General features: G+C 42.0%; 1 protein-coding gene across 1 annotated transcript in view; it reads right to left on the bottom strand.

Annotated features, from left to right (window-relative positions):
• Window positions 1–2,627, bottom strand: part of KLF12 (KLF transcription factor 12) — a 581,105-nt gene extending 578,478 nt beyond the window's left edge. Inside the window, exon 1 of the mRNA XM_084767870.1 lies at window positions 2,577–2,627. The gene's annotated coding sequence lies outside the window, so the exon portion shown is untranslated. The remainder of the gene's footprint in view (window positions 1–2,576) is intronic.
• Between the last annotated feature and the right edge of the window lie 13,989 nt (window positions 2,628–16,616).

Raw genomic sequence — 16,616 nt, 5'->3', positions numbered from 1 at the left:
AGAAACCTAATGCGGGTGGGTTGTCTGTGTGTGTGTGTGTGTGTGTGTGCGCGCACACACACACACACACACACACACACACACACACACTCACACACACACACTCACACACTCACACAGCTCTTCTATCAGTCTAGACTCCCATCTCCTCAGCAGAGAGTACCTAACAGCTCAAGTTGACTCTTGGCAGAGGGTAGGAGGGTGGGGCAGAGCAGGGTTGAGCACTAGGGTGGAAGGACTTGGAGCCTGTGCCTCACCCTTTCTGCTCCTCTGTCTGTCTATCTGTCTGTCTGTCTGTCTGTCTGTCTGTCTGTCTCTCTTTCTCTCAGTAGCACCTGTTCCCCGCTAGCCAACAAGCTTTCCAGCACCCTTTGCATCCCATCCTCTCCCGCATTATTGAGCGCCTTGGGGGGGAAACAACATAGGAAAACATCCTGCAGTAGCCATCCTCACACAGGCTACTTTCTGAATTGGGGAAGTGTTCTTCAGAACCCAGCTGCAGCTACAGTAGCCAGATACATTTAAAAGAGCTAAAAATAACACAGAAAAAAAAAAACCAAGCAAACAAACAACCTAGATAGGGCTGTCTGTGAGTAAATAGAAATGCAACCCCCCTCCCCCATGCTGCTAAGAACACTTGTTTTCTTTCATAGTTTATTCAAGTTTTAGTTTCTTTTCACATAGTCTCTGTGGAGCCCTGCAGCAACACTGTGCTTTCAGGTGCCAGCACCTGTTAAGAAGGTGTCCTTCAACGCCACATCAGACTCCACCTGTTTGACTGAGTAGCGGTGTTTAGTTCTTTGCATGCACCAACTTGTCTTCGGACCTGAAATACTATCTTTGCCAAACTTCCACTTTCTGTGGATGTTGCTCACTTGCCTTTCTGACTTGACTGGGACAAGCAGAAAAGAGTTGGGGTAGGAAAGAAGTGGTGGAAAAGGCCCCGGGGGAGGGGTGGGAAACGTCCATAAATATTGAAAGCAGGAAATGACTGAAGCCAATATTCCTCAAGGTGAGGTTCAGTAGTTTACATGGTGTCTTAGGTCATAGATCTTCAAAGATGACAAGAGACAGCGAGACAGACATGTGAAGAGGTCAAAAAAAAAAAGTACAATTAAACATAAAAATCAGGAAACTCTACCCATTCATTCTAGCAAAGCTGTGCAAGTTCTTGAGATTAAGAATAACAGTAGAAAAGGTCAAAACCCTAGCCTCCATGCGGGACACTTCCCTGTGAAGCTGGAGGAAAGTTCTAAGAGTTAAAGACAGCGGAGCGTCCCCGATGTCGCTGCTGGAGCTAGAGGCCCCGTCTTACATAACTGTCACAGGCCACAAAATGACAGTTTCTCAGCCTACAGTAAATGTGATTAAATTATCTCATCAGCCTTGTTCTCCTGAGGCTTTTCACGGTTTCAGAAAACCATCTGTTAATATGACCTGTCTGCTAGACCCCTACACAGCACCGGACAGGGGTATTACTATTCAAAGACATTCCTCCCAAATGACCCCTTGGAGGGCTACCAAGTACCAAGTTTAGTCTCTGCAGCCAGTTGAAGCCAGGAAGGAGACATGGAGAAATAATAAGGAGGATGGGAGGAGAGAGAGAGCAAAGAGAAAATTCAGAAATTAGTTGTAACTCAGCCCCAGATTCTTTCAACTGACCTGATCTAATTCCAGCAGCGACTCTCTCTCTCTCTCTCTCTCTCTCTCTCTCTCTCTCTCTCTCTCTCTCTCTCTGAAACCCTGCCACAGCTGAATTTATTTTTATTTTGCCTGCTCAGAGACAGTGCACAGAGAACCCAGGAGCACATCACCTTCAGGAAAGGACTGCGGAGTGTATTACTCACCCCCCACCTCCCCCCGTGTGGAAAGGTTAATTTGAATAAGGCTGCTGCTTCCACAAATAGAACAGTACCGGCTCACAGAGGAATAGCCAATGAGAAGGGCTTTCAGTGATGTCATCCTTATACCTGCTTCTTATTATTTGCCTAGTGGTAACAATGTGTGCCTTGACTCTCACATTTCATTGGTTAAGAGCTCTGTCATTCTGAGTACTTCTGGAGAGTTTTAGGCACTGCAGTTTCTTTACATGCTCAGGGCTTTTTTTTTTTACTTTCAGTTTTCATACCTCCATAACCTGCTAGAAAGTGAACATTTTAAACTCTTGTTCTGAAAACAAATACAGTGGACTTTATAGCTCAGACCCGACTGTCAGGGTCTATGCTACGAGGTCCATTTTAAGAAGGGAGGGACAGTGTGAGAGAGGATGCAACATTGATTGTACCCATTGAAAAATCACCTTGCCTCAGTACTTCCCTCTGGTCTAATGACAACAAACTTGTTTTGTTTATTTTACAACCTAGTCTGCCATGGAACAGGTCTAAACTTTCCTACTGTGTAGGATTGAGGTCACTGGGAAAACGAGACCTGCACGGTTTATTTTTGTCCTAAGTGGCTTTGATTTTTAAATCAATTAAATTTTAGATCATTAAAACGTGTGACTCCAGCTGCTTAGGCCCCTGGGCTTTTCTGGGGGAACTCCTACAAACCAGGCTGAGAAAAAAAATCCCTCCTACCTTGAGTGAAGGTAAATCAGGCAGGAACGAGTTAGGAATTAACCAGTGCACTAAGGAAGCATTCTGGTTAGCACGAGACACAAGTGTGGCTGGGAGGCCAGAGGCAAGTGTTGCTGTTCAAAAGCCTTGGAGTTTGTGGAGGTAAGGGAGGTGCAGGATGAGCCTTGCCAGGCAAAGTCACGTCCTTAAAGAACCGAAGACAAAGTTGAGTTGTCCACACTTAGCTGGTAAAGCAGAACACAGACACAGAGGTTAATCCATGGTACAGCCAGGACGGCATATTAAATGCTCCAGTGGGGAGTGCATTAACGGACTAGTGAGCTCCTAATAGGCACAATAGAGAAGCAAGGGGTTCTTCAAGGGTGGTGGGAGAGAAGGAGGAGGAGGAAGAGGAGGAGGAGGAGGAGGAGAAGGAGGAAATGCTTGAATATTTATACAGCACACATCCCTTACTGGATGTATGTTGGGAAAAAAACAGGTGCACAAGTTAGCAAAAACGATTCAAATCAGGAAGAACTAGAAAATGCCAAGTGTTTTGACTGGGTTTGAAATGTCTGCCTGCAAGCTTGTGTGTTTGAATACTGGGTCTCCAAATATTGCTGTTTTGGGAGAAGATTGAACCTTTGGGACATGGAGTCCAGCTGGCAGACATACGCTAATAAACGCAGGCCTTTGAAGGTTGCATTCACCTCTGCTTTCAGTCTGGCCCTGCATCCAAGTGCAGTAAGAGCATACGTCATGCCATAAGCTTGTACCACTAATAGACTTAGCTGCTTCAGCTATCCAGCCTCCGCTGCCATTAGCGACTGCACCCTGAAACAATGAACCAAAATGAAGCTTTGCTTCCATCGGTGGCTTTTTTTTTTCAAGTATGCTGTCTCAGCGACAAGAGAAGGAACTAGTCTACAAAGCATGTTGAGCATCTCAGCTCAGTAGGCAACATCGTTGAGTTCTGAAGATGATGGGTCTTTAGCCATGTATGCCATGGCTCCCTGTCTTCAGAGCCTGGTGTGAGGTTATCTAGATGGCCCAGAATTTTGATTCATCAACAATAGCACAGCGCTATTACAGAAGAAGACGTGGGAAGATGGTAAGAACCAGAGAGGACCATGACATCTGCTTTGCGGTTGTGTCTTCTATGTGACTGGCAAGCTGTACCTATGAAATCACAAAAATGTGGCTACCTTCATAAGACATGTGGGGAACTCTCACAAGCTCCACTCTTAGATGTAAAGCTACTGATGACTCCTGAGAAGTAGCTTCCGTCTTCTCTAAGGACGAGCTTCCTGATAGGCTATCCAATCCCAAGTGGCAGTCCTAAACACGCACACACAGAAATAACACCAAATGGATGCAGACTGTATTTCAACAACAAATTGTGGCATGTGGAGTCCAGCTGGCAGGCAGAACACTGTGCATATTCATTGAGGTCCTTACTCTGGCAAGAGTATGAAAATGAGAAAATAGTGAATTTTATTTAGGACTTTTCTCATGAAGCCATGCTACATGGTGTCAAACACCTTTTCCTCATGCGTTGTTAAAGTGATCATATAATTTTTGTCCTTAATTATATTTATATATATGATGCACTACATTTATTGGCTTGCACATGAGTATGACTTCTCTGGAGATGGCACCCTCCTATGTAGCCCTGTCTAGCACAGATCTCCTGAAGATCCATCTGCATCTGCTTCCCCATATTGGCACGCCAAATAAATATGATCCTCTTAATGTGTTCTTGAATTTAATTTGTAAGCATTTTGTTGAGAAAATCACATCTATGTACATCAGAAAAATTTGTTTGTAGTTTTAGGAGTGTTTGATGTGCCTGATCTTTGCTCTTGTCTTCACGGAATGATTTTGGTAGGCTTCTCCTGCTCCTTCTATTAATTGATCAATCAATGTTGTGGAACTGTTTGAGGACAAAGAAATTAAAGCTCTCTCTCTCTTTTATTCTCACAAAAAAAATCAATAAAAAATGGATAAAAGTAATGAATTTAGTCATGAATTTAAACCTGAAACATTAGAACTAGAGCAAGAAAACACTTTCCCACATAAGCACAGGCAATGACTTTCTGGGCAGGCCATACAGTAGTATAAGAAATAACTTTAAGATTGGAAAATGAGGTTACAGGAAATTAAAAACCTCCATACAGTAAGAGAGTGAAGAGACAGACTATAGAGTAGGTTAAAAAAATGTTGTTAGCCCTCCCGTTGGTGGGGACCCCTGGTGGTACTCAAAGAAAGAATAAGCAGGCTACCAAGATGAGACTTGATAGCCTATGACCATAAAGGGGTTGGGGGGGGGGAGATCCTCCTCGCACATAGACCCAGGGGAGAGAAATAGGGTGAGGGTGGGATGGAGGGAGGAATGGGTGGATACAAGTGATGAGATAACAGTTGAATTGTAATCTGAATAAATTAATTAAAAACATAAAGGTAAAAAATGTTGTCAACTATATCTCAGACAGGAGGTAATATCTAGAATATATAAAGAACTACAAAATTTAAACAAACACACACACACATGAGAGAGAGAGAGAGAGAGAGAGAGAGAGAGAGAGAGAGAGAGAGAGAGAGAGAGATCTTGCTAATAAGCTAATGAACTAACTAGTGAGTTCTCAAGAAAAGAAATCCAAATGGCCCAAATAGTCAATAAATTTTTAAAAATATATTCATTATCCTTAGCCACCAAGAAAATGCAAGTTGCTTTGGAATTCCATCTTATCCTCATCAAAATACCTAAGATAAAAAAGACACAAATGACCACAAATAGTGGTAAAGATATGGGAAAGAGAAATGTTTATTTGCTATTACTGAGAAGCTGAAATGTTGCACCCACTATGGAAATCAGTAGTTTTTTAAGAAATTAAAAATAGAACGACCATATGACCCAGCTGTTCCACTCCTGGGCGTACACCCAAAGGACTCTCCATCCCACAGCAGAGATATTTACACCCATGCTTGTCACTGCTGCATTTACTGTAGCCAGAAAGCAGAGGCAACTCAGATTACCATGCATAGATAAAGGGTTAACAAACAGGGAATACACATGAAAGTGTAGTGATAAAGTGAGATTATTAAATTTTCAAGAAAAATAGATGTATCTGGAAACTCTTATGATAACTGAGGTGACTCAGATTCAGAAAGGCAAATTCTTTCTGCTGTCTCTCACATGCAGGGGCTAGTTTTTAATGTTTTAAATATGTGCTTAACTGGTATGGTAGTGCATACCTTTAATTCCAGCATTTGAGAGGCAGAGGCAGGTGGATGTCTATGAGTGAGAGGCCAGCCTGATCTATAGAGAGAGTTCCAAGTAAAAAAAAAAAATGCTACACAGAAAGACCTGATCTCAAAAAGGAAACAAAACAGAAACAACAACAACAACAAACCCAAACACAACAACAAAAAGAACATATATATGGATGTCACTTTGTCATGAAACTAGACCCAGGCAGGAAATGGGGACTAGAGTACACATGATATGAAAGCAGAATGGAGCCCTTCTGGAATTGGTCCTGTATTTGTGAGAGGGTTAGGTGACGGGAGCGAGGGTTTCGGAAGGCAGATGAATCAAATCAAAGTTTGTAAGAAAATGCCTTGACAATACCTATCGTCCTGTAGCCCGTGAATAAACAAGTAAAACAGATTTGAACATTGTGAACTTTAATTTTGGTAAAGAGTGGAGAGTAAATTGTACCGTTCTTTTAATTGTAGATGTCTCTAGAACTTCACTGTATTTTCACCAGTGAAGTGTATGTACGTTTTGACTTGAGAGCTAGGCTACAGTCACATCCAGGAAGTGAATATCATGGCCTCATGGGATGCAGCCTTGCATGCATACCCCACTCCCAGCATTTAGTGCCTATGAACTTGGCTGTGGTCGTGAAGGCCTCTGAGCTCCATGTTCCTTTGAAAGATGATGATTATATGCAGGTATATGAGGATTGCCAGGATTAGACTGAGGAATGTGCGGATGTTTCATTTGAGCAGCATCTGCCTCAGTAAGTGGAAGATTTATTAGTTATCGCAACATTATGACCCAGAACATTTTTAGGGCCTTGCATGGTGTGCTTCTACCCTAGCCATTTTCTCTGTATCTTTCTTCTACAAAATCCATATTCTACTGTTGTCAGACAGACCTTCTTGATGCTTCCCAAACACACGTGTTATACCCATGCCTGGAGAACTTTGTCTTGCCAGTTCCTTTTCTTTGCAACTCATTGACTCGTATATTATAGTATAGTTATATCATACTATATTTAACATAGTATATGATATTAAAATATCAATATTATGGACTAATCTGACCTAAGACCTGTTGAAAATGTTGTTCCTAGAGCTTTCTTCCCCATAAGTCTCTACTCTGCTTCTTTGTTACCACTTTTCACTTCATATTTCTTTATGGCTAATTATTTTGATTTGTTCACAGTCTTCAGTATAGATGTATGTGATACACTCACTAATCAGTGAGGGGATCTGAACTCTTCTGGCTCATTCTAAGAGGTAAACAAGCTTTTCACATCAATGTAAGACTTTGCCCACCCTTGATAAGGATCAAATTAGCCACTAGGCTAGAGAGTTCCACAGAGAGAGCCAGTGTTCCTAAGAGTCAGCGAGGAAGGGAAACTGTACCAGTGCTCTAGGAGGGATTGTGACAGCAAGCCCTGGGTGGAGACCATTAGTTGGCGTCTCGTTTCTTAGGCCCACTTGTTTCATTTTCCCTCCCACCTCTCCCAAACATATTCATATAGTATGTCCGGTTCTCATGAATGGCATGTCTTACCTAGAGACTCTGAATCAGTGAGAGATCAGAATAGTAAATCCCAGAAGCAAGAGGGCACTCAAGAAGGCCAGGCAACCTCAACACAGCACACATGTACACATACAAACTTAACGGAGAGAAGACTATAAGTTTCAAAGACTATTTTAAAGATTTTCCTACTCAAAGAGAGAATAAGCAGGCTATCAAGATGAGACTTGATAGCCTATGACCATGTAGTGGGGGAGGAGGTCCCCCTAGGTCTTAGAACTAGGGGAGGAGAATAGGGTGAAAGCAGGAGGGAGGGAGAAATGGGAGGATACAAGTGATACAATAACGACTGAGTTGTAAGTTGTAATATGAATAAATTAATACAATTGAAATCTAAAAAAAAAAAAAAAAAAAGATTTTCCTACTTGGTCCCTCCATGAGTCAATTGTGATGACCAGTTAGACTCCCAGATTTCTGTTTCCCCCACAAATGAAGGTCAACGTAAGATGACGTAGTGCTGAAGCCACATGTCCGCTGACATTCCAAAGGGACAGTTCAAATGCCACCTAGTCAGCTTGGACTTCTCACTCTTTTCACAATACCAGATTTGGAGGAACATCTGCCCTTTATATTTCAGCTACATTAATACCTGTGGTTGCCCCTTCCAGAATACCCCTCACTCCACCATCTGATGTTTGAGATTGAATCCAGGGCTATGTGTCTTCCTAGCAAGTGTGTTACCGGTGAGCTACATGTCCAGCCCTGGAAGCTTTCTAACATAATAATGAAAGAATGACCAATAACATAATAATAAAGGAACGACCAACCAGAATGCTTTGGAAAGCTTAGACATGTGTGGCTCAAAGTTAACTGTGCTCTTACACCTACCTCCTGCATGATGCTCAATTTCAGTTCCTTTAGGTGAGTTTTACTTAGGCTATGGAGTGTATATGACCATCGAGAAGTCATGGAATCTCTTTTGAAATCAGATTGTTTTAGAATATGTAAAGTGGAAGGATTCGGGTTTCCAACAGTGTCCCAGGTGAAGCCACGTGCCGAGCTGAGCACTCTGCTCAGAACAGAATGAATTTAGAGTTTATATGACATAACATCCCATTGGTTCTGTTATTTCAAATTTGTATGAAGATTTTGAATGTAGCTCCTATGGTTCTTCCTCACCTACCTCCTTGTGTCTGGAGTCTGATTGTCCTCTGAGCAGTGTTCAGGCATAGGTGGTACTCAAACCTTTGAGAGTTCCTCTTAGACAGTGTCTTCCTGACCCCTCCTTGCAGGAGCTGCTTTAGCTGAGAATGCCCTGCCCTTTGCCTACAAAGTAACAATGACCTCCAACTCATACCCCGAGCTCAGTCCTGACCTCCCTCTATTTTATCACCTTACTTTACCTTGTCACCTTATTTTCCTTTAAGAAAATACCTTTGATGAGGTCATTCCTTTGATAAAAGACCCCTGCAGCTTCTCTTGCTTAAAATAGAGGTTAGGTTGGCATATAGGCTTGGTGCCCTGACACAACTGGGCTGGAGTCCAAACAGCTCCGATTTCTTGGTCTGTGACCTTGGGCAAGCTGCTCAGCTTGTACAAGGCCCACTTGCCCTCATCGGTAAGACAGAAACAGTACTGCTCTGCATTTCAGAGTGCTGCCGTGCGATGTGGATGAGAAAACACATAATTCAGCTGCCCAGTGCTACCTCAGCCATCCACAGTGGAGGTTTAAAAATGTATCCACGCTATAATTTTTTTTCAGAGATGGAGGTTAAATTTTAGGTTTTGAAAACTTTGTAGAAGACTGCGCTGCATCTGCATCACCCCACTGACCCCCAACTCCTTCCATATTCCTCTCCCCAAATCATGGTCTCTTCATATATATGCATGCATATGCACACGCACACACAACCTACTGAGTCTATTTGGCTTTGCTAATACGTATGTGCATATATACAGAGTTCTAAACATGGTTTTGGGCATCCTATGTGAGACTTCTTCCTAGAGAAACCTGACTCAGTAGCCATTGATGACCTGCAGCTATTCATCCAAAGGACCATATCATATGTGATTTCCCTGTCCATGTTGGTACGTCAATAGCTTATCACCATTATGTTCATCTTATTGACGAAACCATATTTTCAGGTTTCATAGGTGCATTTTCCTGGCTACCCCTAGGGCATACTATTTAGCAACAGACATCCTAGGTTTCTGGTTCTTAGAGTCTTTTTGCTCCCTTACAGAGGATGTTAAATTATCCCCATTTGCAGACAATACAGAATACATAAACATTTTTTAAAAATCCATCAGAAAGCTTCTAGAAATAATCAAAACTTTTAGCAAAGAGACAGGATAAAAATATAACCTCAAGAAAAATCAATAGCTTTCCTATACACTAATAATAAGCATGAGCAAGACATCAAGGAAGCATTCTTATTGATGATAGCCTCAAAAAATCTAGGAATAACTCTAATCCAGGAGGTAAAAAACCTATAAAATGAAAACTTTCAATCTCTGAGAAGAAGTTTGAGAAAGATACTAGAAGAGGGAAAAATAGATGACCTTCCACATTCATGGATTAGAAAAATTAGCATTGTAAAGATGACCATTCTATCAAAAGAAAATTATAGATTCAAAATACTCATCCTAAACATTCCCCCATCAAATTCTTCACAGAAATAAATAAAAAGTATTCATACATATTCTTATAAATCTCTTGGAATCCTCTCAATCCCAATAGTACCCAGCATCCCAGCAGATTCATAGAATGCATGGGTCTGTAGAAGATGTTGAGATATGGAATATGCTAGGATATTTGGAAATAGGATATTGTTCCTAGGAATAGTTTAAGGCCTAGACAGGGGCACACATTCCACACATAAACACTGAGTTATAAAAGCCAACGGCATCCTTGCTACTAGAATCTGGATCCCGACTCTCCCAGGAGAATGGGTTGCTGCATTTTCATTTGTTTTGGAGAATCCCATAGCATCTGCAGGAGAGAGACACAAGACAAACATGTCTCTGTAGGAGCTGTAGAGATGTGTGCATCTGTAGCTTGTCTCTTGGGCTTTCCATAGGCTATGTCCAGCTGGAAGCTAACATACCACTCACTGTTGTAAACTAACATAGCATCCTTGTGCAGACTGCAAACCCAGAGCGGTAAAGAAAGAATCCTACTTCAAAACACAAAGGATTGAAGACAAATAAGACTTTGATAAGAACCACTAAGAAGACATATTTCTATAAATGTAAAGGGAAAAAATCTACATAGCACCTTAGTGATTTGAGTGAATCCTCTTGTGAAAGCTTGACATTTTATATTTTATTCACAGTTCACATGGCTAATTTTCAAGTAATGTCAAATTATCACACCAACAGAAATGGAAAATTTAAAATTTTATACACCCAGACATTTGTGGTATTTTAGTAATCAGGGTATGAAGGGTCCAGTGTCACTGTGTGGAAATCATGCGTTTTAGGGGATTCTGCAGTGTGGTCAAGAGGGATTAAGTTAAACATGGTCTGCTACGGTAACGGCAGAAGCATTGTATGCTAATTTCTGGTTCTATCGTACTGAGAAACATATCTTCTCTCTCTACATACATCTGCGGGCTAGATGTCACACCTTTTTGCAGCATCTGAACTCTTCCTGAGAAAATTGCACAAAGGACACTGAGTAACAAGTGGTGGATCCAAGAAGAAGAAAGGATCCAGGCTTAGGATGCTGGTTGATGTTGATTATTAAATTGAGCAGGTATCACATGCTCTTTTGCATGTACTTCCTCAGTTGGACCAGTGATGCTCCAAATGGTCCATGGGACAGCTGGTTTCTGTATGGAATGTGTCAGTCTGGGCATCCCTATCACTATGAAAGGTTCAATTAGCAGCAGTGTTGGTAGATGAATTTCACACCCAGGAGTCTGGCAAGTGGAAGCAGGCAAGAGAAGAGAGGCCAAGGTTCCTCCAGTAGGGGGTTAGTTTGTGAAGTTACTAAAGATGAAAATGTATGAAGCCCTGAATTTTAAAGCTCTTGATAAGAAGAATTTCATGCTTGATAAAAGAAAGCATAAAAATACAGAAATACAGAAGACATTATGTTAACCTCTAGCTCTGTTTCAAGTGCATGTTTGCTGCTCAGCTTTTCAAGTATATTGTTTACATGGCCAATAAAGTCAAGAACTTCTGTGTTCACATGGTTTCCTAGTGGTTCATTTTAAGGAGAGACACTGGTCCAAAAGCTAGAAGCAAAACAACCTGAAAGAACAGAAAAAGTAGGATGGTGGTTAGGACCGGGGCCAGGGCGGGCAGATATTAGAGGGATGGGTTGAGAGCAATGTGTGGCTAGTGTCAGTGGCTTTAGGAAGGCAAATGGACACTGAGGAAAATACTAGTTTTCATTAAACTAAAAAGTATGAAGTGCTTTAAAAAATAAAACAATAGGAATGTGATCTTCTTTTATAATCCCACTTCTCAGTGTACAACCCAGAGGTGTGAAATCGGTGTATTGAACAGGTAGCTGCAGGCTCTAGAGATGGCTAAGGTCACTGTTGGCTCTTTCAGAGGACTTTACTACAACTCCCAGCACCCCCCCATGGAATCTCATAACCATCTCTAACACCAATTTTAGAGGAATAGATGACTTCTTCGGGCCTCCGAGGGCACCAGGTATGTATGTGCTACACAGAGACCCAAGCAGGCAAAACACCAATACACATTAAAAATTAATACAAATTTAAAAAGCCAAAAAAAAAACTTGGAAAGTTGCTGCTTTATGTTTGCTGAATAGTCAAAATATAGAAACTACCCAGATGCTAATCAGTAACACAAAGCAGGCCCATCAAGGCCCGGCCTGGATGATTGAGCTTACCTGTGGAATCCAAAGAAGCGGTCTTATAAAAGCAGGAAGTAGAAGAGAGGCTAGAGAGGGTGGAGAAGGATGGGATGTCATACAGGGCGGGGTGGAGGATGACTGACAGTCTTGTTAGACAGGGCTTACAATGCTGGTGATCTCCGCATAGTGGCGAGGCTGTGACCAACAATATCCTAGTGGATATTTCCAAAAAAGCTACAAGAAAAACATCTGAATTTCCCAAACACTCTTCTGGTTTGAAATGCTGAATACTCTTACAGGACAGTTACTCCATGTGTTCATGTACCAGAACAAGCAGCGCGCAGCAACCCACAAACCCATTCAGATTTATAACAGGAATAACGAGAAGGTAGGCGACAACATTTGGAGCTGTAGCCAGAGAAAACTCAGGCTTAAACTGATTTCAAAAGATGATTGGACAGAGTTTGCTGCCTTCCCCCCCCCCCCCTTAACCAAGAAAATAAAAGAGAAGGGCAACATGAAAAACTAACAAAGTCATATCAAAGGGATAGTGTTCAGAAAGTATTGCGCTGGTATATAATTTTAAACACGAAGAAAGTTCAAAGTTAACATTTTAGTGTTAAAAATATCTAATTACTACTTTGCTGAGTTAAGATTTGGGAGCAGTGTCAAGTGCAATCTTTTTATGAAGGCCCAAAAATGGAGAGGTTTTTAGAAATCTAAAATTACCTTAGCGTTTAAATTTTGGAGGGTAATTATCCAGCAAATATTTGCTGAGTCCCTTCACTGTGCTGGACATCGCTTTGGACACTGGGGAAGGAACCACAATTTGTGCCAAGCTCCTAGATGGAGCTTGCTTTCCAGTGGGAAGACAGATGATAAACTAATCAGCAAATCAACAAATACTTAGAGTTTTAGGCATTTTTATGTGTTCTGGAATAAATACTAAAGGCTACTGATAGCAAGAATATTGGAGATAGCACGTCTCTTTAATTGATCATGAAGGCTGCTGCTTTTTAAAATGTTGAGAAGAACTGGCTGAAAACATGACATTTCACCCAGATGTGAGGGACCCTTGACTCATGACGCCATCATCTGGAGGAACTCTGTCCTAGGCATCCTAGGCGGTGTTTGCAAAGGTCCTCAGGTTGGTGCCTGCTTTGGTGAATAGCAAGGTTTGTGTGACTGCGGCTGAGTGAATGAAAAGGAGAGGAGGAATGCTGAGATCTTACAGGAAAGAGAAGCAGAGAGCAAATGGCAGTCTTGGCCTTCGTAAAGGAGTTGAGCTTTCCTTGAAAGAGCTGAAAAGACACCAGCCAATTCTGAATGGAGGGAGAATGTGCGCTGGGCCAGGCTTTATTGGTAGCTTATTGTATTTTTGAATCTATTCTGCCTTCTTCCTGAGTGCCTTTTAATTTGCTTGCCTCATAAATTGTAATGGGCTCTCCAACTGTATTAACTATTTAGACACATTTAATCAACCATAAATTTCTATTGTATTCTCTAAGTGCTATTAATTCATCTATGTCTGTGTTGCAAGTGTGCAAGCAGATATGCACGCATGTGGATGTGGTATATATTTAGAGGCGACACATCTGGATTTCTATATGAATTCTGGACAGCGAACTCAGGTCTCATGTCTGCATGGCAGGCCCCCTCAATTCCATCCTTAATTATATGATTATTGTCAAAACTAAGGGATGTAAGTTTCTGCACACCCTCCAGTACTTGCTCATTCTGAAATACACTATCTCATGGTGAACGTTGGCTGGTAAGTTGGATTTTGAAAAGGAATGGCATGAACCATTTTGATGGAAAACCTTCACTGCTTGTGTGCCAGAGGGAACAGAACTGGGCATCTGCCCTCTTCGTCTTGTCTTCTGTTTCTTTCTTTTCTTTTTCTTTTTTACTTTTTAGGCTTAAGTATAATTAGATCAAAGCAGCGCCCTAGTAGGCAGGGCATGCTACAATTCCCAGCTCCGTGTCTTCGTTCAGGAGGAGTGAAGGAGGGAGGTAACTAGAGGGAAGAAGAGAGGACACCACACTCTGAAGGCCTCAGCGGCTGCAGAAAAGCTCCCATTTCTCCTTGTCCCAGGCTGGGGAAGTATACAGTTCAGACCTTGCAGACAACAACAATCCTCTGTTGGAAAAAAATGCCTGTAAGAAGAGCTCACTGTGCCTGTCCAAAATAGAAGCCATTTCAGAGATCTGACTGGTGAGAACTGCTTTCAAAATAATGGAAAAAAGGAAAGATTTTAAAAAGAAGGGTATTGCATATAAATGGTATCGTGCTTGATAACATTATATCAAATAAATATTTATTTTTCTGAAAAAACCTACTGCCCTTCCATACAAGTAAATCTTTCTCTGTTTTAGAGATTGTTTCTGTTTGCTGGCACATGGTTTTCCTTAGGTCTACACTGTAGCCACTAGTTCGTTCATAGCACCTGTACAGGCAGGCTTATCAAATACAAGGTGGAGTTTAAAGACACTGTGGGGCAGGGGCGGCGATGAAGAACAAATATGTGAAATTCATGCTCAAGGCGGTGGTGGGAGGGCGGTAGACAAGCTGTCACGTTTCTTTGTTTCTGCTTAAGACTCTATCTGAGATGGTTTTCTTTAGCGATAAAAGGCCCCATCCTTACAAATGAGGTACTTCAAATCTGCAGAGCAAAGGCATCATGACCTTACCTTCGAATCGATGCCCTTTCTCAGTCTTGTTATATAAAATTCATCTTTGGTGGCTAGAGATTCACTTTCTGTTTGCTATCTGCTATTAATATTGAAGAATTAGATTGGAAAGGTTTTTTTTTTTTTTTTTAAATTATCATGCCCAATAAAGAAATGCAAATCTCAGACTTAGCTCTGGAAACAGGCTCATACAGAATCCTGTGGATGGGCCTCTGGGTGGGTCTGAAAGTTCAGGCAAGCTTTGAGCCCCAGATTCACTGTGCTTCTCCAGATGTTACAGTGAGCATGGGGTGGGGTGCTTCCTGGGGTTCATCTTAGACAAGAATAAAGCAAACAATGTCTGTAGAGGAAAATCCCAATCAGGTGCTGTAAGTTGCAGATTGACTGCCACATGTATTTCCAAGTGACAGTGAGTTATTTTTTCATGCAGTTTTGCTAACTCTGCTGAGTTGAAAATAAACATTTTGGCTTACCTAACTTTTGTTTTTGTTTGTTTTTTTTTTTTTTTTTGGTATGCTGCTCCAGTGAGAAATGCCACCACATACCTGGTTACTTTTTCAGCTAAAGGCTGATCCCAGAAAAACTCCAAAGGGAGATCTTAACCCTAAGAGTCTCAATTCTGGGCACTGTATCCTAAAGACTGCTCAAAATAAGGCAATGCCAGGATTCAGTGATGAGTGTCCCCAACACACAGGTTGTTACTGTTTCCTTCTAGTCACGGAATTCTTCCCAGTTAACCAACATATGGAGATGAAATGTGAATTTAAATGAATGCTTGCATGCCTCTTTCTTTTCTTCTTTGTTTTTATTGTTTTTTTTTTCCAGGCCAGTGATGAAAGGTTATCTTTTGTAAGATTTAGCCAGTGAAACGCGTAGCATGAAAACCTGCATCCTGCCTTCAGACCCAGAAAGAGCTAAGAAGGAATCAGGGAGAAATGTCCCGTTGGGCTGCAGCACTGGAGTGCATGTAGGAATGATGTCATTTGTTTTCACAAAAGCCGGTTTAAATTTGTTCCTGCCTTTCAAGAACTGCAGCGCGGAGCATCTGTGGAGACTTCTGCAGACTATATTTCAGGCCTTTCGAGAGTGCGCGCTGCATCAAAATCTAACCAATGGCATGGGGTGGGGTGGCGTGGGGGGGGGGAGCCTTGTCTTCCCTAGCTTCCATTTGTTCCCTTTACCTGAAGCAAGAGTGTGCTGCTGCGGCTGTGAGCTGACTGCCCAGCCCCCTCCAGGCCCCTCCTGCTCTCTGCTCCAACTGCAGAGGCATGAAGGCAAGCTTCACGTGGTTTGAAAGAGAACTCTGCCCAAAATCAAGGCTGACTTCTAGCCACCCTCACACACTTCTCTGGCAGGTAGCCTCCAGGGGAAGGCGTATCTGCAAAGGATAATTTGCTTTGGGATGTTTTAAATTCAAACCTAGCAGTTTATTTCCAGCCCCCCTGGTGCAATAGGGAAAACTGTCCTAAGAAGAAAGAAGGAACGAGGCAGATCCTGGGCTGCTGGATGCTCGCCGGGAGAAGCGGGACCTCTGAATTCTATAGCGATAATTACCTTTCACAAAGCAAACCCATCGCCCGTGTGTATATTTGTAGAGAGTGATTGGGAAATATGCAATGAAGAAAGAGCACCAGCGCAATCACAAAAATCAATGGGTTAGATACAGAGTGGAAAAGAAAGTGCTAAGTGGCATGTCACCTTAACCGTCCCTTAGTTCTTTCCCTCCGGAAAGAAATACAGACTATCTGTCGACAATACAGTC

Source organism: Acomys minous, assembly GCF_964271855.1.
Source record: "Acomys minous genome assembly, chromosome: 18".
Taxonomy (NCBI): Eukaryota; Metazoa; Chordata; class Mammalia; order Rodentia; family Muridae; genus Acomys; species Acomys minous.
The sequence above is the reverse complement of the archived record's forward strand: the minus strand, read 5'-3'. Positions and strand labels throughout refer to the sequence as shown.